General features: G+C 39.6%; 1 protein-coding gene across 1 annotated transcript in view; it reads right to left on the bottom strand.

The window, feature by feature from the left end:
- LOC108706580 (gamma-aminobutyric acid receptor subunit beta-1) overlaps positions 1-25,598 on the bottom strand; it is a 227,608-nt gene that overhangs the window by 70,204 nt on the left and 131,806 nt on the right. The window lies entirely within an intron of this gene.

Here is a 25,598-nt window from a genome sequence, read left to right as displayed (position 1 = left end):
GCCGTTTTGCTTCGCCGAAAAATTCGCAAATTTTGCGTGAAATTTTCGAAATGCCCCGTTTTTGATGGCGGCGCACGTTTTCGACGCTGGCGCCCGTTATTTTGACGCCGGTGCCCGTTATTTTGACGCCGGTGCCCATTTTTTTCGACTCCAGCTAAAAAATTTTTTGACGCCGGCGAATTTTCGCTGACGTTTTGTGAATTTATTAGTGGGCGTTTCGTGAATTTATTCGCTGGCTGTGAATCATGCAAATTCGCCGCAAATTCGTGCCTGGCGAATAAATTCGCCCATCACTACTTTTGAGCAGTGTCCTCTCTGGTGTTGGTTTCTTATTTGTATGAAATCTATATGGTCTGTATTGTACAATTTAGGAGTGATACAATGTTAACCAAAAGTATTGAAATTTCTTATTGTGCTCATTAACACCATGTGCCTGAAAATCCATTCTAACATGTGCCGACAGAGGGTTTTATATACAATGTAAATGTACCTTTAAAGGGGTTGTTCATACTTTTAGTATGATGTAGAGAGGGATATTCTGAGACAATTTTCACTTGGTTTTCATTTATTATTATTTGTGGTTTTTGAGTTATTAAGCATTTTATGCAACAGCTCCAAATTCCCCTAGCAACCATGCACTGATTTGAATAAGATGCAGGAATATAAATAGGAGAAACCTGAATAGAAAGATGGGGAATAAAAGATAGTAATAACAACTAGAGAGGTACATTTCCTGAAGAAAATGTGAGTGGTGCTTGCCGTGGCAAAACTCAGGCCCAAATCTGATTGGCTGTTGTTGCCCCGCCCCTTTTTTTCCTAATTGTAAACCACAGTCACTCAGTGACTAACATACCAAAGTTTGGGAATGCTGTCATTTAATGTGTAAAAATGGCAGCATTTCTATTTTTTTCTATTGAAAATCAATGAATGAAATTTGATTGGTTGTTGGTGGCTCCGCCCACTTTTTCTAAACTTGAAGTGGAAACCCCCAGCGACCACATTTGTGATATTCAAGGTCCCTGACATCAATACTGAGAGAATGGCAGCCTTCTTAATTTTTCCCATTAAAACCAATCAAAGAAATCTGATTGGTTGGTTTTGGCTCCACCCACTTTTCTTAATTTTAATCCCAGTCCCCCAGTGACCAACTGTGCCAACTTTGAGGAGGCTGCCATTAACCGTCTAAGAGCGGCAGCAGTTTAAAATTTTCCTATTTAATTGAATGGCTGAAATTTGATTGGCTGTTGTAGACTCCTCCCACTTTTTGTAAATTTTGGCTGCAGTCACCCAGTGACCCACGGTGCCAAGTTTGGGAGCTCTGGCTTTATTACTGTGAGAATTACAGCTGTTTACATTTTCTCATTGAAGTCAATAGGGAAAATCTGATTGGTTGTTTGCGGCTCCGCTCACTTTTTTGGGTCCCCAAAATAGGACAGAAAAGTCACAACACCCCATTCCCGAATAAGCTGAACGGTTTGACACCTCATTCATGGGTCTGCGACAAACTAATTATTCGATAAATTCCCCATTATAAGTCAATGGGGCAAATTTGGGGACCTCTCCTGCCCCGGGGGTAAAACTTATACCCTCGTGTGGGGTATCATCTGACACAGGTCGCAAACCTCTTCAAATGTGGTAAATTTAACGTTTCTACAAGATTCCCTCTCTGCGCTAGAATCCGTCAAAAGTTGGCCTCAATGTTAATCTATGGGACTTTTCGGGGTGGTTAATTGCCCCCGCAAGGGGCAATTAACCACCCACCCCTTAGAAAAGTCATACCAACCCATTCCCGATTAAGCCTCACGATTTGACACCTCATTCATGGGTCTAGGACAAACGGTGCGCCAAAACTTTCATACGGAAGAAGAATAAAAATAAGTTTGCAAGATAACAGTAGTGATGCTTTGCTTCGCAAGCACCACTAATAAATGTGGTGCCTTACAGAGCATTTTATCCCACTTAAAAGCTGGAAAGGGTCAGAAGAAAAAGACAAATAACTCAAAAAGTACAATATATAAATAATGAAGACCAATTGCAAAGTTGCTAGGGATTGGACATACTAAAAGTTACCTCAAAGGTGAACCATCCCTTTAACAGTGTATATGCTGAACATGACCTTAGTGATAAAGAAGCGGATTAAAGAAGACCTTTCACCTACACATAAAAAGCTGTATAGTAAAAGCAAATTAAACATGGAACCCAGATTATTTTTTTCATTTAAGCATCCATGACTGTTATAAAGGTGTTTACATATCTGAGCAGTCAATCAAATATTACCTGCCCCGCCTCTATGCATGGTTACTTTATGTATGTAAGGACAGGAAACGGTGATACACATGAATTAAACAAAAAGCCTTAACATGATTCTGTTCACATGACACATACTGCAGACCAGAAATAGGAAATGATTGCCTAGGCAGCTCAGAAGTCATGATCTTTAAGAAAACCATTGCTCCAGTTTAAAATTTCCATATGCAAAAGCTGGGGCTGTCCAGGGAAAAAAAAAACAGGACAGTATGGGAGTTGATGCCTTAGGGCAGTGATCCCCAACCAGTAGCTCGTGAGCAACATGTTGCTCTCCAACCCCTTGGATGTTGCTTTCAGGGTCCTCAAAGCAGGTGCTTATTTTTGAATTCCAGGCTTGGAAGCAAGTTTTATTTGCATAAAAACTAAGTATAGTGCCAAGTAGAGCCTCTTGTAGGCTGCCAGTCCACATAGGGGCTACCAAATAGCCAATCACAGCCCTGATTTGGCACCCAAGGGACTTTTTCATGCTTGTGTTGCTCCCCGACTCTTTTTACATTTGAATGTGGCTCACAGGTAAAAAAGGTTGGGGACCCCTGCCTTAGGGCATGCATGAGGCAGATCTGACAGTGAGAGGGGCACAACTTTCTCTTATGTCTGTTCAGATCCATAATTAGGCTATCTTCTGAATAAAGATTAGTGTTAATGGGCATTCATCTAGCAAACCTGATTTCACCTATTTGTTCTTCATCCCTGTAATATTGTGAGACATAGAGAACCAGATCCTGGTAGCAACTGCTCCATTTTGAAGTTGAGGGAACCCTTTACAGAGAATTTACCGCTCTAGTTTATTGGTTTTGCCATGGCATAAATAAATGGAATTTGCACCCACTCAGACTATATATTTGCCCTCAGTAGATTCTCTTGTATCCCTAACAATTATAATGTTCTTTTGTTCAATAAAGTATGATCGTATATCATTCTTTGTTTTACTGAAACTGTTGGAAATAATTGCACACTTTCAGGCTGAGTCAGGGCGTAACTATAGAGGAAGCAGACCCTGCGGCTGCAGGGGGGCCCAGGAGGTATAGGGGCCCCACGAGGCCCTAATTCATATACAATTTCAATAAATATTGGAGAAACAAGTCAACCTCTAAACATTTTGGGGGCCTGAAAAATAATTTGCTGTGGGACCCAGTAATATCTAGTTACGCCACTGGGCTGAGTTAATACTTTAATGTTTGGAACTAGTGATGTGTGAATAAATTCACCAGGTTCAAATTTGAGACAAATTTCCGTGTTTCGCCGCCGAAAAATCTGCTGCGGCAAAAAAATATGGGTGCACGCCAGAATAGTCGCACATAAAAATTGTCGTGCAGCAAAATTATTTGGATGCCCATTAACGTAAATGCATTTGGATAAATAGGCGCGTGTATAAAAATTGTCACAGGCATCGAAATTGACAAGTGTCAAAATTATTTTGACGCCCATTGACTTTAATGCGTTTCGCTAATTTTCCACCGTTTCATGAATTTTGCTGTAAATTCATGAATTTTTCAGAGAAGTGAAATGGGACAAATTCACCCATCACTATTCTCAACCCTTTCAGAGACGTGTATTTTCAGTGAGTTTACATATGTACATAAAGAATTATGCCACCATGATTTATGCATTACTTGGAAAAAGAAGATTAAATCAAAGACCAAATCAAATGGTGACCTTGCTATAAAATGGTCAGTTTGCCTATAAACATATGTACAGTGTTGACTTACACATTTACACAGTGATAGAATAATTACAACCCATGTCACTTCTACATCATTTGCACATATGGGTCCCCAACATTTTTGCCATCATTATGAATGTTTTGCTGAGCTAAAACTCAATGATTTTCACCACCTCCAGAGTTTTATACACATTTTCAAAAGGTCAATACTGCCCTGGCTAATTCTAATGTATTTTCATATCTATAGGTATTCTGAGAATTATTATGTATTTTGGCTTGGGAAGTGGTTATTCCTAAACACTGGACATTTGTTTTTCATGGTTTGTTTTGTAGATGCCAATCTACATGTAGCTGTTGGTTCTACTGCATGATGTGTGATGATGAACTGAATGACAACAAATGAAACAATATGATTATGTCTATTCAGACAAGAATAGGAGAGGAAAGAAACATTACAGTGAAGCATAATGTTATTTTTTAAACATGAAACATTAAACTCATCAATTTATGATGACCACTCTCCTGTGTGTCATTTTATATTCTACATCAGTTTTTCTCTTTAGAACTCCGCTGGCAGTATTAAGGTAATTACTGATAAGACACATTGGGGACGGAGGTGTACAATTATGTTGCTGGAGTAGAAAATGTAAAAAATAAACCTTTGCAGAATCTGTTAAAATATTCACAAAAGACCAATAGGGCCACACTCATATCTAAATACAGATGCATTGCCAGCAAGCTCAGAGGTCAGCCTATATAGAAAGAAAGGTCTTCCAGTAGAATTTTAGCAGAACCTTATGCACTTTGCTATAAGCCCTTCAAAGAAATACCCATCACTTCTAAAGGTAAAACGTTAGACTGCCTTGGATACATTGTACAATAGAGCAAGGGATGCAAAACAATTAGTGGACCTAACAGATGATGTACAACTCTGTAACTGCCTGAAATATTGTTCATTCCTCCTTCCGGGCCATATCGTGAGAAAATGGGCGCAGATTATTTAAGAAAATTGTAGTGTTATCCAAGTAGGTCAGCAGAACTCTTAAAGGAACACCAAAGTATTAAAGAAAAGAAAATATAATGTAATTATGCCTGCACTGCTAAAACTTCTGTGTTTGCTTCAAAGTAGTTTATATAAACAAGCTGTTGTATAGCCATGGGGCAGCCAGTTAAACTGGAAAAAAGGAGAAAAAGCACAGAAGATAACAGATAAAACTCCATTTGATTCTAAAAGGCTTATCCAGTATCTGCTATGTGCCATGTGCCTTTTCTCCAGCTTGAATGGCTGCCCCAGTGATTACACAGCCCTATGGTGATCACAAGTTATACTGAAGGTGTGCAAAGATGCCAACCCAGATTCAAAGTGATCCATGTCCATCTTGGCCCCAACTACACCACTTTTATTTCACCCAGCCCCAGCTCCATTCCACAACACTGTTTTTTCTCCCTGCTCCACTACCTGGACAACGTGTGATGGACCAGTTTCTGTGGGTGACCTGTTGAGCCAGACTGGAATCACTGTGACTCCCAAAAGATACAGGTTAGCTGACATGTCTGGAGAAATGGCACAGAGAACTGAAAAGCAATGCATACTAAGGGACCCACAGGGGATCAACAGTAAATTGCTTGGAATAAGCCACTACATTTTGGACTTTCATAAGGTTGGTTGCAAGACACTTATGTTCATCTGTGATACTGGCTTAGAAAATCCCAAAATATACTCTAGACGTGACACTGGAAATCATTATATTGTTTGTCTGGGATACAGCTGGCATTCCTCAAAGTCCTGCATAAGGGGCTTGAGGTCTTTAGAAGGCTTGGTGCACTATATTCTGTAGTTTTCCAATCTGTTAATTATTTTCCTTACATTTTGTTCTTAGGGTAAGGGCACAAGCTAAGATTCGAGGAGATTTAGTCCCCCAGTAACAAATCAACCTCTTCTTCGGGCGACTAATCTCACTGAAAAGCCTTCCCGCCTTCGTTTTCGGAAGTGCCTGAAGTTTCCTTGTGAGTCAACTTTGGATGACTTCGGAAAACGAAGCTGAGTGCCTGATTAGTTGCATGAAGAAGAGGCAATTAAATCTCCTCAAATCTTAGCATGTACACTTACCCTTAAAGTTCCCATACCACTGCTGTGCAGAGATGTTTATACTGACTTTCATGCTGCCTTTCAATAGAATGAATATGTCTCTCTGTGTTCAGTGGGCCTTGGGTTTTTCACTTTTTCATCAATTTTTGTTTTCTGTTCAAGTGGTTAGAGTTAGGGATGTAGCGAACGTCGGAAAAAAAGTTCGCGAACATATTCGCGAACTTGCGTCAAAAATGCGAACGGTTCGCGAACGTCGCGAACCCCATAGACTTCAATGGGAAGGCGAATTTTAAAAGCTAGAAAAGACATTTCTGGCCAGAAAAATGATTTTAAAGTTGTTTAAAGGGTGCAACGACCTGGACAGTGCCATGCCAGAGGGGGATCAAGGGCAAAAATGTTTCTAAAAAATCCATTGTTGACACAGCGCTGCGTTTTGTGCTGTAAAGGGCAGAAATCACAATACATTTCTAAACCTGTGTAATAAAATGCTTTAAAACGTCCGGCGTCTACATGCCAATCAAGTCGTGTAAAAGTTACAGCCTGTTCACACGCAAAGACGAAACGCGGTGCTTACTGCAACGCAAAAAGACGCAAAGAGCTTTAATGAATGATACCGTCAAGTGAGCAAATAATAGTTTTTAATTACTAGTTGCTTGTCACCTCCAGGATGTTCGTCCTGTTGGTGGCAATATTTCTGTAGTGGTGTGTTTAGCAGTCACCGTGCTTGTGCGCACGTTCACGGTCAGGCAGAGGTAATTCAATGTACAGTGAAGCGAACCAAAAAACACTGATTCTGCAGTGTGGGCCCAGTTTTGGTCTACTTTATTGATCACCTGCGGTGACCATAAAAGATGCGATTTTGCCACTGTTGCAGAACCCTGAAAAATTAGGCATGTGTACTTTCCTGAAAAATTATGTTTTTTTTGTCGCAGCCACTGAACCAGAAGTCCAGAAACAATATGCCATATAAATGCTGAAAATATTAATTTTTTTTTGTGGCAGCCACTGCAGCACAGAGGCCAGAAAAAATATGCCATATAAATGCAAACAATATTAATTTTTTTTTGTCGCAGCCACTGCAGCACAGAGGCCAGAAAAAATATGCCATATAAATGCAAACAATATTAATTTTTTTTTGGTCGCAGCCACTGAAGCACAGAGGCCAGAAAAAATATGCCATATAAATGCTTAAAATATTCTGTTTTTTTTGGTCGCAGCCACTGCAGCACAGAGGCCAGAAAAAATATGCCATATAAATGCTGAAAATATTCATTTTTTTGTCACAGCCACTGAAGCACAGAGGCCAGAAAAAATATGCCATATAAATGCTGAAAATATTCATTTATTTTTGTCGCAGCCACTGAAGCACAGAGGCCAGAAAAAATATGCCATATAAATGCTGAAAATATTCAATTTTTTTGGTCGCAGCCACTGAAGCACAGAGGCCAGGAAAAATATGCCATATAAATGCTGAAAATATTCTGTTTTTTTGGTCGCAGCCACTGAAGCACAGAGGCCAGGAAAAATATGCCATATAAATGCTGAAAATATTCTGTTTTTTTTAGTCGCAGCCACTGAAGCACAGAGGCCAGAAAAAATATGCCATATAAATGCTGAAAATATTCATTTTTTTGTCACAGCCACTGAAGCACAGAGGCCAGAAAAAATATGCCATATAAATGCTGAAAATATTCATTTATTTTTGTCGCAGCCACTGAAGCACAGAGGCCAGAAAAAATATGCCATATAAATGCTGAAAATATTCAATTTTTTTGGTCGCAGCCACTGAAGCACAGAGGCCAGGAAAAATATGCCATATAAATGCTGAAAATATTCTGTTTTTTTTAGTCGCAGCCACTGAAGCACAGAGGCCAGAAAAAATATGCCATATAAATGCTGAAAATATTCAATTTTTTTGGTCGCAGCCACTGAAGCACAGAGGCCAGGAAAAATATGCCATATAAATGCTGAAATATTCTGTTTTTTTTAGTCGCAGCCACTGAAGCACAGAGGCCAGAAAAAATATGCCATATAAATGCTGAAAATATTCTGTTTTTTTTGGTCGCAGCCACTGAAGCACAGAGGCCAGAAAAACTCAGGATTTACCTGGATTCAAATTAAACCAGTAGGGTTTGCACCCTAGTTTGTAACGGTGGTGGAGGGAGGAGGACGCTAAAGGACAGCTGTATGTGGAGTCATGAGGCGTGCAGAGAAGGACAGCTGCATGGGGAGTCAGAATCAGAAACTCAGAACAAGTCTTCCGGCGTGCAGTAACCCTCCGAGATCCACCCCTCATTCATTTTAATAAAGGTCAGGTAATCCACACTTTTGTGACCTAGGCGAGTTCTCTTCTCAGTTACAATCCCTCCTGCTGCACTGAAGGTCCTTTCTGAGAGGACACTTGAGGCGGGGCAAGACAAGAGGTTCATGGCAAATTGTGACAGCTCTGGCCACAGATCAAGCCTGCGCACCCAGTAGTCCAGGGGTTCATCGCTCCTCAGAGTGTCGATATCTGCAGTTAATGCCAGGTAGTCCGCTACCTGCCGGTCGAGGCGCTCTTTGAGGGTGGATCCAGAAGGGTTCTGCCGCTGCCTTGGACAAAAAAACATTTGCATGTCTGACGTTACAGAGTGGCCAAAGTGCTTTGTCCTTGCAGGTGCGCTCGTGGCAGGATTACTGGCACCTCTGCCCCTGGAATGTTGATGAGTTCCTGAAGTGACATCACCCTTAAAAGCATTGTACAACATGTTTTGCAGGCTGGTTTGTAAATGCAGCATCCTTTCAGACTTGTGGTATGTTGGTAACATTTCTGCCACTTTATGCTTGTACCGAGGGTCTAGTAGAGTCGCGACCCAGTACAGGTCCTTCTCCTTAAGCCTCTTGATACGGGGGTCCTTCAACAGGCATGACAGCATGAAAGACCCCATTCTCACAAGGTTGGATGCAGAGGTATCCATCTCCGCTTCCTCGTTATCAAGGACTGCATCATCCACGGTCTCCTCCCCCCAGCCACGTACTAAACCAGGGGTCCCCAAAAGGTCACCACCAGCCCCCTGGGAAGCGTGCTCCTGTTGGTCCTCCTCCTCCACAAAGCCACCTTCCTCCTCTGACTCCACTTCTGACACCTCTCCCTGCGTTGCAGCAGGTGCCTGGGTTCGTTCTGGTGATTCCGACCAGAAATCGTGCGCTTCCTGCTCCTCGTCACGCTGGTCTACAGCCTCATCTGTCACTCGTCGCACGGCACGCTCCAGGAAGAAAGCAAAGGGTATTAGGTCGCTGATGGTGCCTTCGGTGCGACTGACCATATTTGCAACCTCTTCAAAAGGGCGCATGAGCCTGCAGGCATCGCGCATAAGCACCCAGTAACGGGGGAAAAAAATCCCCAGCTCTGCAGATCCAGTCCTACCACCCAGTTCAAACAGGTATTCGTTGACGGCTCTTTGTTGTTGCAGCAGACGTTCCAACATGAGGAGCGTTGAATTCCAGCGAGTCTGGCTGTCGCAAATCAAACGCCTGACTGGCATGTTGTACCGCTGCTGAATGTCAGCAAGGCGTGCCATGGCTGTATAGGAACGTCTGAAATGGGCCGACACCTTCCTGGACTGCCTGAGAACGTCCTGGAATCCTGGGTACTTTGAGACAAAACGTTGTACTATTAAATTCAGAACATGTGCCATGCAGGGCACATGTGTTAAATTGCCCAGTCTCAGTGCTGCCAACAGATTGCTTCCATTGTCACACACCACTTTTCCGATCTTCAGTTGGTGTGGGGTCAGCCACCGATCGGCCTGTGACTGCAGAGATGACAGGAGTACAGATCCGGTATGGTTTTTGCTTTCCAGGCACGTCATCCCCAAGACAGCATGACAACGGCGTACCTGGCACGTCGAATAGCCTAGGGGGAGCTGGGGGTGCACAGGTGTGGAGGAGGAGGAGGACCCAGCAGCAGAGGACGAAGAAGAGGAAGAAGACGAGGTAGAGAGCGAAGGAGGAGTAGAGGTGGTGGCAGAACCACTGTCGTTGTTGAGCCACACATTTCCTGCTTCCCAGCCATGACCAAGTTCACCCAGTGGGCAGTGTAGGTGACATACCTGCCCTGACCATGCTTGGAGGACCATGCGTCAGTAGTCATATGGACCTTTGGCCCAACACTAAGTGACAGAGATGCGGTGACTTGGCTCTGCACATGGTGGTACAGGTGTGGTATTCCCTTTTTTGAAAAAAAATTGCGGCTGGGTACCTTCCACTGCGGTGTCCCAATTGCTACAAATTTGCGGAAGGCCTCAGAGTCCACCAGCTGGTATGGTAAAAGCTGGCGGGCTAAGAGTGCAGACAAGCCAGCTGTCAGACGCCGGGCAAGGGGGTGACTCGCAGACATTGGCTTCTTACGCTCAAACATGGCCCTCACAGAAACTTGGCTGGGGGCAGATGACTGGGAATGGGAACTGGTGGTCAAGGTGGAAGGCGGAGTGGAGGGTGGTTCAGACGGGTCAAGGACAGCAGAGGTAGAGCAGTAAGATGCTGGACCAGAAGGAGGGTGGCTTTTAGTTTGCCTGTTGCCTTTGAGGTGTTGCTCCCAAAGTGCTTTGTGCTTGCCGTTCATGTGCCTTCGCATAGAAGTTGTACCTATGTGGCTGTTGGGCTTCCCAAGACTCAGTTTCTGACTGCACTCATTGCAAATTACAACGCTTTTGTCAGAGGCACACACATTAAAAAAATCCCACACTGCTGACCTTTTTGAGGCTGGCAATCTGGGGGTAAAAGTAGAAGTCGGCGGCGTTGGCGGCAATGGCGGGTGCGTTGGCCGGCTGACCACAGGTGCCGATACATGTTGTTGCCCTACTGTTCCCTGCGAGCTGTCCTCCCTGCTTCTTCTAAGTCTTATTCTCCTCCTGCCTCTCTGACTCTCCGTCTCTCCATCTGAACTATCCTCCTCTTGCTCTCTTCTACTGGGCACCCACAAAACATCAATCTCCTCATCATCATTCTCCTCAGATGCATCAATTTCTTCTAACAGCTCACAGAAGGAAGCAGCAGCGGGGACCTCCTCGTCATCACTCATTATGTCCATCTCTGTTGTGTTCTCTGCCAGAATTAAATCTGGTGTAACGTCCTCATCTCCTTCATCTTCTTCTGCCAATAATGGTTGCGCATCACTCAGTTCAAGAAACTCATGTGAAAATAACTCCTCTGACTCCAGTGAAGAAGGGGCGCCGGTGGTGGAGGAAGTGTTACGTGGGGTGCCCATAGCAGTGGAGGATGAGGATGTTGTGGTAAAGTTAGAAACGGTAGAGGATGGGGTGTGCTGTGTAAGCCAGTCAACTACCTCTTCAGCATTTTGGGAGTTCAGGGTCATTGCCTTTTTAAAACTGGGCCACAGGATAGCATAGCAGCACGGCCCCTAGTGCCTCTGCGTGGCGGCCTGCCTTTGCCTGGCATTATTTTTAAAACAAAAACAACAACAACTCAGGTGGTGTTTCTGGAGACGGTATTATTATTGATATTTAGACAGAATGTGAACAAGCTCACAGAGCTAGATGGGAGTTGTTTGAAAATGAAGAAGAAGAAGAACACACTGGGCAAACAAGGCCTACAAGGTCAACGTATACACTACTACAGCAGTGGATACGGAATATATTATTGCTGCCTGAAAAACGTCACTCGGGTGGTGTTTCTAGAGACGGTATTATTATTGATATTTAGACAAAATGTGAACAAGCTCACACAGCTAGATGGGAGTTGTTTGAAAATGAAGAAGAAGAAGAACACACTGGGCAAACAAGGCCTACAAGGTCAACGTATACACTACTACAGCAGTGGATACGGAATATATTATTGCTGCCTGAAAAACGTCACTCGGGTGGTGTTTCTAGAGACGGTATTATTATTGATATTTAGACAGAATGTGAACAAGCTCACACAGCTAAGTGGCAGTGGTTTGAAAATGAAGAAGAAGAAGAACACACTGGGCAAACAAGGCCTACAAGGTCAACGTATACACTACTACAGCAGTGGATACGGAATATATTATTGCTGCCTGAAAAACGTCACTCGGGTGGTGTTTCTAGAGACGGTATTATTATTGATATTTAGACAGAATGTGAACAAGCTCACACAGCTAGATGGGAGTTGTTTGAAAATGAAGAAGAAGAAGAACACACTGGGCAAACAAGGCCTACAAGGTCAACGTATACACTACTACAGCAGTGGATACGGAATATATTATTGCTGCCTGAAAAACGTCACTCGGGTGGTGTTTCTAGAGACGGTATTATTATTGATATTTAGACAAAATGTGAACAAGCTCACAGAGCTAGATGGGAGTTGTTTGAAAATGAAGATGAAGAACACACTGGGCAAACAAGGCCTACAAGGTCAACGTATACACTACTACAGCAGTGGATACGGAATATATTATTGCTGCCTGAAAAACGTCACTCGGGTGGTGTTTCTGGAGACGGTATTATTATTGATATTTAGACAGAATGTGAACAAGCTCACACAGCTAGATGGCAGTGGTTTGAAAATGAAGAACACACTGGGCAAATAATGCCTACAAGGTCAACGTATACACTACAGCAGTGGTGGATACGGAATATATTATTGCTGCTTGAAAAACGTCACTCGGGTGGTGTTTCTAGAGACGGTATTATTATTGATATTTAGACAAAATGTGAACAAGCTCACAGAGCTAGATGGGAGTTGTTTGAAAATGAAGATGAAGAACACACTGGGCAAACAAGGCCTACAAGGTCAACGTATACACTACTACAGCAGTGGATACGGAATATATTATTGCTGCCTGAAAAACGTCACTCGGGTGGTGTTTCTGGAGACGGTATTATTATTGATATTTAGACAGAATGTGAACAAGCTCACACAGCTAGATGGCAGTGGTTTGAAAATGAAGAACACACTGGGCAAATAATGCCTACAAGGTCAACGTATACACTACAGCAATGGTGGATACGGAATATATTATTGCTGCTTGAAAAACGTCACTCGGGTGGTGTTTCTAGAGACGGTATTATTATTGATATTTAGACAAAATGTGAACAAGCTCACAGAGCTAGATGGGAGTTGTTTGAAAATGAAGATGAAGAACACACTGGGCAAACAAGGCCTACAAGGTCAACGTATACACTACTACAGCAGTGGATACGGAATATATTATTGCTGCCTGAAAAACGTCACTCGGGTGGTGTTTCTGGAGACGGTATTATTATTGATATTTAGACAGAATGTGAACAAGCTCACACAGCTAGATGGCAGTGGTTTGAAAATGAAGAACACACTGGGCAAATAATGCCTACAAGGTCAACGTATACACTACAGCAGTGGTGGATACGGAATATATTATTGCTGCTTGAAAAACGTCACTCAGGTGGTGTTTCTGGAGACGGTATTATTATTGATATTTAGACAAAATGTGAACAAGCTCACAGAGCTAGATGGGAGTTGTTTGAAAATGAAGATGAAGAACACACTGGGCAAACAAGGCCTACAAGGTCAACGTATACACTACTACAGCAGTGGATACGGAATATATTATTGCTGCCTGAAAAACGTCACTCGGGTGGTGTTTCTGGAGACGGTATTATTATTGATATTTAGACAGAATGTGAACAAGCTCACACAGCTAGATGGCAGTGGTTTGAAAATGAAGAACACACTGGGCAAATAATGCCTACAAGGTCAACGTATACACTACAGCAATGGTGGATACGGAATATATTATTGCTGCTTGAAAAACGTCACTCGGGTGGTGTTTCTAGAGACGGTATTATTATTGATATTTAGACAAAATGTGAACAAGCTCACAGAGCTAGATGGGAGTTGTTTGAAAATGAAGATGAAGAACACACTGGGCAAACAAGGCCTACAAGGTCAACGTATACACTACTACAGCAGTGGATACGGAATATATTATTGCTGCCTGAAAAACGTCACTCGGGTGGTGTTTCTGGAGACGGTATTATTATTGATATTTAGACAGAATGTGAACAAGCTCACACAGCTAGATGGCAGTGGTTTGAAAATGAAGAACACACTGGGCAAATAATGCCTACAAGGTCAACGTATACACTACAGCAGTGGTGGATACGGAATATATTATTGCTGCTTGAAAAACGTCACTCAGGTGGTGTTTCTGGAGACGGTATTATTATTGATATTTAGACAGAATGTGAACAAGCTCACACAGCTAGATGGCCACTGGGCAAATAATGCCTGCAAGTGCACTACTATTGGTGCACTACTATGAAGAACAGCAAACAGCACTGGACACCTTAAAGAACAGTAAGATAAGTAAAATAAAAAAAAAATTATATGTATATTAAAAAAAAAAAATATTCTCGGGTTGGTGCTGCTGAACTACTAGGAGCAGCACAGTAGCACACCAGTCCCACTCCCCAACACTGCTAGACTAATAGCACTTGGCTGTTAAAGTAGCAAAGTAAAACAACAAAAAAGAAAATAAAAGCAGTCCTTACAAGGACTATTGGGTTATTACAGCAGTCAGCAGATGAGATCAGAAGAGATCAGTGCCCACAGCAGGCAGCTACATACAGAGCACTGCAGTAGAAGGTAGATTACTAGCCAGCAAAGCTACCCTAAAATGTCCCTCAAATCCCTGCAGACTTCTGTCCCTCCAATACAGAGCAGTATCAAGTAGATTACTAGCCAGCAAACTTACTATCAACTGTCCCTCAAATCAGTGAAATCACTAACAGCTCTCTCCCTACACTAGCTCTTCCAAGCACACACAGGCAGAATGAAAAAACGCTGCAGGGCTTCAGTTTATATATGGAAGGGGAGTGGTCCAGGGGGTGTGGGGGTGGTCCAGGAGGGAGAGCTTCCTGATTGGCTGCCATGTATCTGCTGGTCTGGGGTGAGAGGTCAAAAAAAAGCGCCAGGTAAGGCGAACCCAAAATGGCGAACGTCGCGCGACGTTCGCGAACTTGCGGCGGACGCGAACAGCCGATGTTCGCGCGAACAAGTTCGCCGGCGAACAGTCCGCGACATCCCTAGTTAGAGTTGATAATGTGTCTCTCTCTCCCGGGCCCTCAGGAAGCAGTTTATTATGAACCAGTCAAAGTGACTAGGAAAAAAAAAGCTTCAGGCTAAAATAAAAGCAATGCTTTTAAGTTGAGATTATAGGGAAACAAAGCTAAAAAGGTTATGGGGGTTATAAAACAGACAGAGTACAGAAAAAAATATGCTTTGAAGTTATAGAACATTTATACTCACATTGTTTGCCAGATATTGGGGCAAATTCATCAAGGGACGAATATCGAGGGTTAATTAACCCTCGATATTCGACTGGGGAATGAAAATCCTTCGACTTCGAATATCAAAGTCAAAGGATTTTGCGCAAATACTTAGATTGATCGAAGGAATAATCGTTCGATTGAACGATTAAATCCTTTGAATCGAACGATTCAAAGGATTTTAATCCAACGATCGAAGGATTATCCTTCGACCTAAAAAAGTTAGCCAAGCCTATGGGGACCTTCCCCATAGGCTAGCATTGAGTTCTGTAGCTTTTAGGTGGCGAACTAAGGGGTCGAAGTTTTTTCTTAAAGAGACAGTACTTTGACTATCGAATGGTTGAATAGTCGAATGATTTTTAGTTTGAATCGTTCGATTCGAAGTCGAAGTCGTAGTCGAAAAAACACTTAGAAATTCGAAGCATTCGATATATCTGTAAAAACCAGATAAAACGAAAAATAAATGAATATAAAACGTTGCCATCTAAAACTGAGGTCAAGTCAATGGGAGCTGTCCTTTGCAAACTGTAAAATCGTTCTTTGCTTCAAGCTTTTAGAGGCTTTTTGGGTTTTCAATTAAACCACACAAAAAAATCTTATGAAAACAAGGATTTTGAGGTTTTCCTATTCTTGGTTGATTTTGTGCCGCATTTTTATTCGTTTGTCCTTTTAATATTCAGATCTTTTAATAAGGATACATTCATGTTTTTTTAAAACTGTGAGTCTACTTGTGGTTCAAAAAACATCTAAAATGACACAAATACATTTTTGATCAATAGGCCTCTAATAAAAAAAGGTTGATTTGCAGATACACTAGAAAATAATATAATCAGGTTTCCCTAAGGGGGAATTGCTTTTTTCCCCAAATTTAAAAATTGAAATAAAATGAAAGTGGAAAGTATCACCATAAGTGGTTTTCTTTTTCTTTGTCAAAACTGTTTCACTGTTTTGAGGGAATGAAAACCATTATAACCAATTGCAAAAACTGTTGCAATTTTTTTTTAATATCCTTCAAGTTTTGTAATATGTGAAATCTTTGTGTATGTGTAGTGATGGGCGAATTTGGGGCGTTTCGACAGGAAAATTAGCAAATTTCTAGTGAAACTGTGAAAAATTTTTGAAACAGCCGGCGTCCATTTTTTTTGATGCCGGTGAATTCGCAAATTTATTGGCCGGCAGCGAATTTTGGGAATTCGCCGCAAATTCGTGCCTGGCGAATAAATACGCCCCTCACTATGTTTGTGTACAAGTATGATTCCTGTTATCCAGAATACCATAAATTTACTAGAAAATCATGTAAACATTAACTAAATCCAATAGGCTGGTTTTGCTTCCAATAAGGATTAATTACATCTTAGTTTTGATCAAGTCCAAGGTACCGCTGACGCGTTTTGTCTGACAGGACTTTCTCATGGCTTCAGAATCTCTATTGTGCAGAGGTGCCTTTTCACACGGGTGGTGTCCATGGTAGCGTCTTTTACTTCCTGTTTACTTCCTGTTTTCGGACTACACTTGTTTCCATGGCAACCCATTTCTTTTACAGAGTGTATTACATTTAAAATCGCCACCAGTGTGAAAAGGTGCCTCTGTGCAATAGAGATTCTAAAGCCTTGAGAAAGTCTTGTCAGACGAAAAGCGTTGGCTGTGACGTCATCCAAGGGAGCCCAGCATCGCACGCTCACAACGCCGGCTACCACCATCAACTATAGTGGAGCGAAAAGTTGGTGCTGCAAATACCTATGGAATTGATTGTCTATACGCTAATTCCAAGTGTACCTATGTGAGTGCAATTCTTTTATTATAAGATAAGTTATTTAAGGTTTTTTTTTTTACATAATGTTGAGCGCATCTCTCTAGAATCAATGGAAGCCTACAATACCTATAAAGGGGCAACAACCATTTTTCAATGCCAACAATTACTTCTAAACGTTTGTGAGTATAAAATCTGTACACACAGAAGATGCTATTGTTTCCTAAAAAAGACTGGTTAAAGGGCAAATGAATCCCGGAGGTGAAGGATAATAGACACCTTGTTTAAGAAATAATTTTTCCCACAGAAGGGTGTAATGTCAAATTAAGAAATACTATATACTATTATTTTTTTCTCTCGTCTACCCTGAGCTTCAAGCGCTGGTTCATCTACATAAACACAATTATCCTTAGCAGGAACAACACGCTATGATACCCCAGTATTCATTACAATTCTGCATTCGTTTGTAACCGTAAAACACGTATTAATAAAAGAAGGCATTTATTGTCAAAACTGTCCTTTTGGCAATTAAAAAAGTTTTCTCCTCTGAGTAGCGTAATGCAGCACGTTTAAGCAAACAGAACTGGAGCATTCATTTTAAATGTGTTTATAAAGGTAACTTGAACTGATATTTATTCAACTTTACACTGGCCTTTAGCAATGGGAAATAGGGCATAGAGAGAATAAATGAGCATAGCATGAAAAAGCATTGAACGTAAAATGTTTAGAGGCTAAGTAACACATACATCTCCTTGCAGTTAATGTCAGGAAACAAATGTGTATCACCCAAGAGTGAAGCTGACAGACAATTGTGACAGATATACATACCTTTCCTTCCACACCAATATTAACTCATTAACTACCAAGGATATGCACCAGTCAATGCAATGCTAGGAGGTTCCACTGACATTTACAAATAACCACTGAAAGAAATGATTAGACTTACATTTTCTTTTTGATTACTCAAACTAAAAGTTTTTGGGTGTTTTGAAAAATATTTTTTAGCACGTTTCCCTGGGACTTTTATAGTCAAGCAACTTGAATACTCTGAGTGAGTATAGTGATCAAACAGACGCCTATTGGTTTGAAGGGTCTTAGAAAGTTTGAGCTCTTCCGGTTTTTTTTCACAACAAAATCAAAAATCTTAAATTGCGGGAGAAAAGTAAAAATTTTCATCAAGTTTTTACTAAAACTTCATCTTGACCGAGCATAAAAGGATGTCATTTCCCTGAATAATTAACCTGAATAATTATGCTTTTGTAAAATTATTATGGAAAAAAACCCGCCCTATACATTTAAACACATACAATTTTCTGCTTCTGAAATTCGTCTGTTTTTAGTGTAGAAAGCACAAGTGTGGTCTCTGAATTTGGACTCCAATAGCAGCTGATTTCCCCATGAGACCTGTCTGCCTGGCCTTTATGGAGCTGGTACAACAAAAGTGGGCAATCTTTGTGCCAGATAGGTCAACTCGCCAGACACTTGGCGGCAAATTCACTAAAGGACGAATTGTCGCCAGTGAATGTTTTGCACACTTCACCAGGCGAAAATTCGTTACCACAACGCAAATTCACTAAAATGCTAAGTTGTGTCCTGGGTGCCGAATGCTGGCGACTTTTCGATAGTGCGAGCATTTCAAATCGAAATTATGGTAGCGATAGTTTCTACCTAGCAAAACTTCATTAGTCCTCATACGCTTAGGTCAATTTGAATGGGGCGGGTACATTAAAGTCGTATGGATGTCTTTAATAAGATGTTGGTGCAAATGCTTGAAGTGGCCATTTTTTTTTACAAATGTCCAAGGAACCTGAATAAAGACAAGAGAGATCCTATAATGACCTTCACATGAGCCCACCCTAAAATGAATGTGTCATGCCCCTCAAATGTTTGGGGAAAAATGTTAACCCAAAATAGTTTGCAGGCAATCCCGCATAAAAAAGGAAAAGTCGCCAGCGTTTTTACAACTGTAATGCATTTCGGGCAGACAGCATATAATGTCACTGACATAAGATTAAAAGGGACTTGTCACCCAAAAAAATTATAGAAAATCCTATTTTATCACATTAGTCAAGCAAAATGAACTTTTTTACACTATATAAATTATTTGAATCTTGTTTCCTTCAGTCTGGGAATTCATAATTATAGCAAGCAGGCAGGAGCCATTTTGTGGACACTGTTATTAAGACAAGCCTTGTATCATCTCAGAATCTTGTTTGTGCACCAGAATGGGGGATCTGATGTTCATCCTCATGCCCTGGCTACACAATGAAACGGTAAAGAGAACGGGGGAATGTGGGGAGAGCTGTGACATCTAGGAAGTGCTGAATGGAAAGTGAAAGTAATTGTCTGCCCCCGAGGGGCAGACAATATTTGATTGACAGCTGAGATTTTTAAAAGAGCTTACAACAGCTATCAATGTTTTAATAAAAAATATAATTTTTGAAAGGGACTTTTATTATACAGATTTTTGTGTCTGGATGACAGGTCCACTTTAAGGCGGATGTTGCTTCATTTAAGCAGTTCGCCTGGTGGTGGCAAAGTCAACTCTGGCGAAAGATGTAACATTCAGGAAAATTTGCACTTTACTGAATTTGTAGACCGTTCCTCAGAACAAAAAATCACCTGGTGATAGAGTGCAATAGACTGCAAATGAACACTAGCGACGGTCCCCTTCACTAACGAATTGTAGCCTACACCTGCTAGTAAATTGCCAATGTCCCTGCGGAAGGGATTTCTGGTGAAATGCCGCTAGCATTAGCCACTTCGTCCTTTAGTAAATCTGCAACCTTGGTATACACAAAGGTTCTTTATTTGGGGTGAATGGACAAATATTGGAGGTCAAAAGGAATATTTCCCTTCCTAACCTCTGGAGAAGCTCCTCACACATGGAAGGCAGCAACACAAAAAAAATGATGGGAACAACAGGCAAGGAAAATGAATAGGAGGGATTACAAATAAGGAAATAAAACAACTTGCAATATGTGTATATGTAAAACATAAACAATTAAACATCATATAATTAACTGCTCTGCACTAGTGATCCCCTTGCCCCAGCGTGCACACAAGAGTAGTTTACTGTGAAGAAGGTGAGGGAGGGGCATTTAAAGGCAATTAGCACCGACACCAATATGAAAACGTCATCATTTTTAATTACAATTTGCCACTAGTGATGAGCGAAACTGGCTTTCCTAAAATTTGCCAAATTTAGAAACAGTGGGAAGGCAAAATTACATTGCAGTTAAGGTGTTTTAGCTCTGCAATTGCATATAAACTGTTATATTGTATATCTTGTTAGAGAAGCTTCTTTCCACTATGCTATAACTGTTATTCAAAGAAGAAAGGGTTGTTCATCCCTATTGGCCTGTTACCAAGAGTTTTAACCATTATTTGGTAAAGCTCTTGGACAAATGAGACGATATACTTACCATACACACACACAAATATAGATATATATATATATATATATATATATATATATATATATATATGTATATATAAATGATTTTCTCTGGAAGTACTGAAGAATAATACGCTTTATTCCTTTGAGTGTACTGTGGGAAGCAATGCTTAACGCAACATGAATGATTAATGTATGGCTCCACAGTACGACAGCATCCTTGTCATGGAATGTTCAATCCCCTGTGGCCGAAAAGGAAATGAAACTTTAATCTGTCCTTCTCTTTAACTGACATGATAGAATATAAATTCTAATTGCGCCATGTTCGGAATTGGGGATAAGCCAACCTTTAAGAAATCTTAAGTACACAGACAGCTCAGCGCTTCTAAAGTGTGTTTTGGAAATGCCACGGGAAGATTGCTTAACTTTTTATAGACTAGGCCAGATAATCCTTTCTCTTTATGTTACTTGTGTCTACGGGGCTTTGGATGCGCCGTTATATATTTTTAGATTCATATCAGAAGAGATATTGAGGAATAGCCCTGGAATAACTGAAGGATGTGCTGCATATCTCTCACTTAAGAAATCCTTCGGGAGCCACAAAAGACTCTTGTGGAAATGGTGAACATTACCATAAGGCACTATTGCAGCTAGTGTATATAAAATCATTTTATTATTATTATTTTATGCCTTATAAGTATTATCGTTTATACTTGATGCTCTTGCGCTCTTTCACATTTCTCATTTATGCTACTGAAAAGGAACCAGTGAAGCAAACAAAATCACTTCCAAGTGTCTTAAAAATATATTTTAATTTATACTACAGGCAAGGCTGATGGATAGATAGACTTTTACAAAAAGTATACTATCCTGTGTGTGTAAAACTTATTCAAGTCCCTCTGTGTTCTGCTATGTGGTGGGGTAAAAAAACATGGAGAAACATGGAGTAATAAACCTTTCAGTTTATCCATTGACATTTATGTTTCGCAATTCTTTAAATCTTAGGAGTGCTGTCCTTGGTACTGTATGTATATATATATATATATATATATATATAAACCTGTATTTGTTGCACTTGATTTTAGTGTTAATTTTTACGGGAGTAAAAATTAATGTGGCTAAAAATACCATATTTTATATACTGAACTCATTGCACCAGCCTAACGTTTCAGCTTGTCAATAGCAGCAACGATCCAGGACTTCAGACTTGTCACAGGGGGTCACCTTTTTCAAGCGCTAGACTCAGGGCTTGGCACCTGAGTCTCCCTGTTACATCGGGTGAGTGATTGCATATACGACTTTTCATCTCCATCTCACTCAAGCGCCAGACCCAGGGCTTAGCACCTGGGTCTCTTTTCTATCAAGGTGTAAACTCTTATCAATCTATTGATTTTAGAAGTTAATCAAATACTTGATTTTTTTTTAAGGCACGCATGCACTTTTTTGATCTCATTGTATAAATAAGAGACACAATGAATTTGCTGTATTGGATTAATTAATTAACTAGTCAATCGTTTTCTTGCTCCTCCATTTATACTGGCATTAAATTAAGAGTGGTCACGTATATTGTGATAATTTCTTTTTATTACAATTTGATGAATTTAAACTTGTGAAATTACATCCTTCATTTTGTATAAACCTAATAATGATTAATGCTGACTCAGATTGATGTGCAAATTGAATGATTGACTTACATACGTTTTGGTATTGAGATTTTCTTCAGATTGGTTGGTTGATCGATTCATGAATTGATTAATTGATAATGAGATGAATTGTATTTAATTAATTAATTGATTTACATATTAATTCATTACCCATACTACTTATAACTATTAATTAGATAAAACTGAGAAAGTAAATTTATTAATGAATTGAACATATTAATTGGTCAACTTTTTAATACATTAAATTAATAAAGCTTAATGAATTCAATGTTTTAAAGATTTACGAATGAATTGATATATAAACTAAAGTAAACACAACTTGAATTTTTCATATAAGACACATTTATTTATACATGAATTATACCAGGTGGTCTGATATATACTTCCAACTTTATTAAAGGGGTTTTTTTTTGTTTTGTTATTTTGCTTGTCCATCAGCTCAAAATGGATTTACGAACAAAAACTTGACATGGTCTTCTCTCAAGAGAGCGATGCCAATGTGAGCTCTATGAGAGAACACTTTAACAAATTAGAAACTCTGTCTATAAGGGAAATGAGAACATGATGGGAGATAGCCTCTTTTGAAAAATATTTGTCACTTAACCTAGAGGTTTGACAATTAAAAAATATCCCACTTTCTTGACTAATGACCTTGAATTTATGGATCAATGGAACAAAATTTTGCCTGATTGTTCTTTGCGTTTAATGGCGCTTTTGACAGATAAGAAACGTCAAACATATGATTCACTGAAGGATGATATTTCTAAGTTAAAAAGCGAATATTCTGAGTCAAAAGAACAGCCTGAATACATTAAATACATGGATAATTCAAATAAAAAGGTTGATAAAATGGAAAAAGAGTTGATGGACATCAATACAAACAAATTTAAACGTGATAAAATTGATTGTGAGTTAAATAAAGTGTATAATTGGTCTAGATTGGGTGACAAACAGAGAAATACGTATAGAACTTGTCAGAATAAATTTATGTCTCAAAAGTCAATATTAAAAACTCCGAAAGATAAACATGTCAGCTTTTCAGGTACTGATTATGATACTTTTGAAGAATTAGATACTGGTGCCTGCTCCTCCTCTCCTTTGTCTCCTCAGGGAAACAGACATGCATATGCACAAGAAGTTTTCTCAGGTCATGAAATGTTGTCTGGTCCGTTCGATTCTTCTTCAAAAAATGAATATGGACAAAAAACAAAGTGGAAGAACAAGAGGATATTCCTTTCAACTGACTCAGGAGAGGAAGATGAAAGAATGAGAACATCAAAATATCCACAGAGGGACAGGAAGAAAAAGTTCTAAATCTTTCAGATAGAGTCTTAACTTTGGAAGAAAATAACATTCTTGAAAAAGGTCTTACTTTTTGTCTTACAAAAAATTTTGACGTGTTTGATACAGTAATAGATATCAGTTGGTTTGTTTGAAAAATTTTATGAAAAAAAATATTTTCAATACTCATATAGATGAATCCATAGAGCAGAAAACTGAATTTAATCAATCCATTTTTTTCAATTTCAAGGAGTTAAAAACGATCACTCATTTGGAAAAACTACAAAGAGAAACTGATTTGGATTTGGGAAGAGTTGGGTCTGGACCTGTTCATAACAAGTTCAGGTCCAGATCCAACTTTTACCCCGTTTATTTGAGAGACAATTTGATAAATAACTTTCAGAAAAATATAGAGAGTGATCTTATAAATTTACATGCCAAAGTTTATAGTACTAATTATTTATCACATAGTAATAATATTACATTTGCTGAAAAACAAGCACTAAACTATCTTAAAAAAGACCAGACCATTGTCATTCAACAAGCTGATAAAGGGGGTCAAATAGTCATCTTAAATAGACAAGATTATTTGGTAGAAGTTAATCGACAGTTGTCAGATTCCTCTTCGTATAGGAAACTGGATAAGAATCCCACTGAGAAATTTAAAAAATAATTGGAAATCTTAATACCTAATGCATTAGAATACAATATAATAGATGATACAACAGCTACTTTTCTTAATGTAGAACGTCCAAAAACTGAGATTTTTCACTATCTTCTGAAAACACACAAACTTTCTAGACCACCAGTTGGCTGTCCAATTATAGCAGGGATTGGCTCTTTAGGTGAGAATTTATGTGAATGTATAGACTATTTTTTGCAACCTTTAGTCTTATACATGCTCTTAATACATTCCACTGGGATACCACCTGTAAATGGGCATCTATTGATGTAGTTTCTTTGTACTCTTGCATCCCACATAATCTAGGCCTAAGAGCAATACATTTTTTGGATGTTACTTTTTGTATAGAAGATAACTCAGTTGCATGACAATATATAGAAAACAAAAATCAATTATGGGGTAGCTGCTGTCTATACAGCGAGTACTGTGCACAGGTCCAATTAAACCAAGGTAAATATCAAAGACATGCACAGTTTCTCGCTTAAAAACATTTATTGGTGCATATTAACCACAAAAACTAACATGTCAATGTACAATTCACACACACCACAAAGCAGTGTCTCCCCCTCAGTCTGCCTACCTGTTGTTAGCCACACCCTCCAAGGTAGGCAGACTGGGGGGGAGACACTGCTTTGTGGTGTGTGTGAATTGTACATTGACATGTTAGTTTTTGTGGTTAATATGCACCAATAAATGTTTTTAAGCGAGAAACTGTGCATGTCTTTGATATTTACCTCAATATATAGAAAACCATGCTCAGTCAACACGATCTTAAAAGCCCATTCGTGCCATCCCAAACATAAAACCGATAATATACCATATAGCCAATTTTTCCATATATGTCGCATCTGTAAAAAAGATAATGATTTTTTTGATAAATCAAATGATCTTTACACAAATTTTTACAACGAGGATATGAAAAAAGAATCTTATATAGGGCTTTAAAAAGTGCGGCTAGGGTCAATAGAAAAGACCTGTTTAAGAGATATAGTGTAAAGACTGAGAGTACTGAAATTGACATAAAAAAACAAGAGAAAACACAAAAAAAATTACTCTGAAGCTTTGTCATGCGCATTAACATATAGTCCACAATTAAATTGAATACAAAATATTATAAAGAAAAATATAGTTATTCTAGAAACTGATCCCATATTAAAGGAAATTCTTAAAAAAGGACAAAAATACATTCCCAGACGAACTGAAAAAATAGGCAATAAATTGACCCCTAGTCTCATTAGATTTAAAGAACATCACAACACTTGGTTACAAACCAAAGGTTGTTATACAGTAAATGTGGGGCCAATAGATGTTTCACTTGCAAATATTTGAAGAAAACATTAGACTTTACTTCGTCCACTAAAAACAAGAAATACATAATACAACATTATATCTATTGTAATACAAGAAATGTGATATATTTACTAACATGCAAAAAATGTCAGAAACAATATGTAGGCCAGACAGGTTGAAAATTGAAAGATAGAATTAGGGAACAT

Source organism: Xenopus laevis, chromosome 1S (assembly GCF_017654675.1).
Source record: "Xenopus laevis strain J_2021 chromosome 1S, Xenopus_laevis_v10.1, whole genome shotgun sequence".
NCBI classification, from domain to species: domain Eukaryota; kingdom Metazoa; phylum Chordata; class Amphibia; order Anura; family Pipidae; genus Xenopus; species Xenopus laevis.
This window is presented reverse-complemented; position numbering and strand designations above follow the sequence as displayed.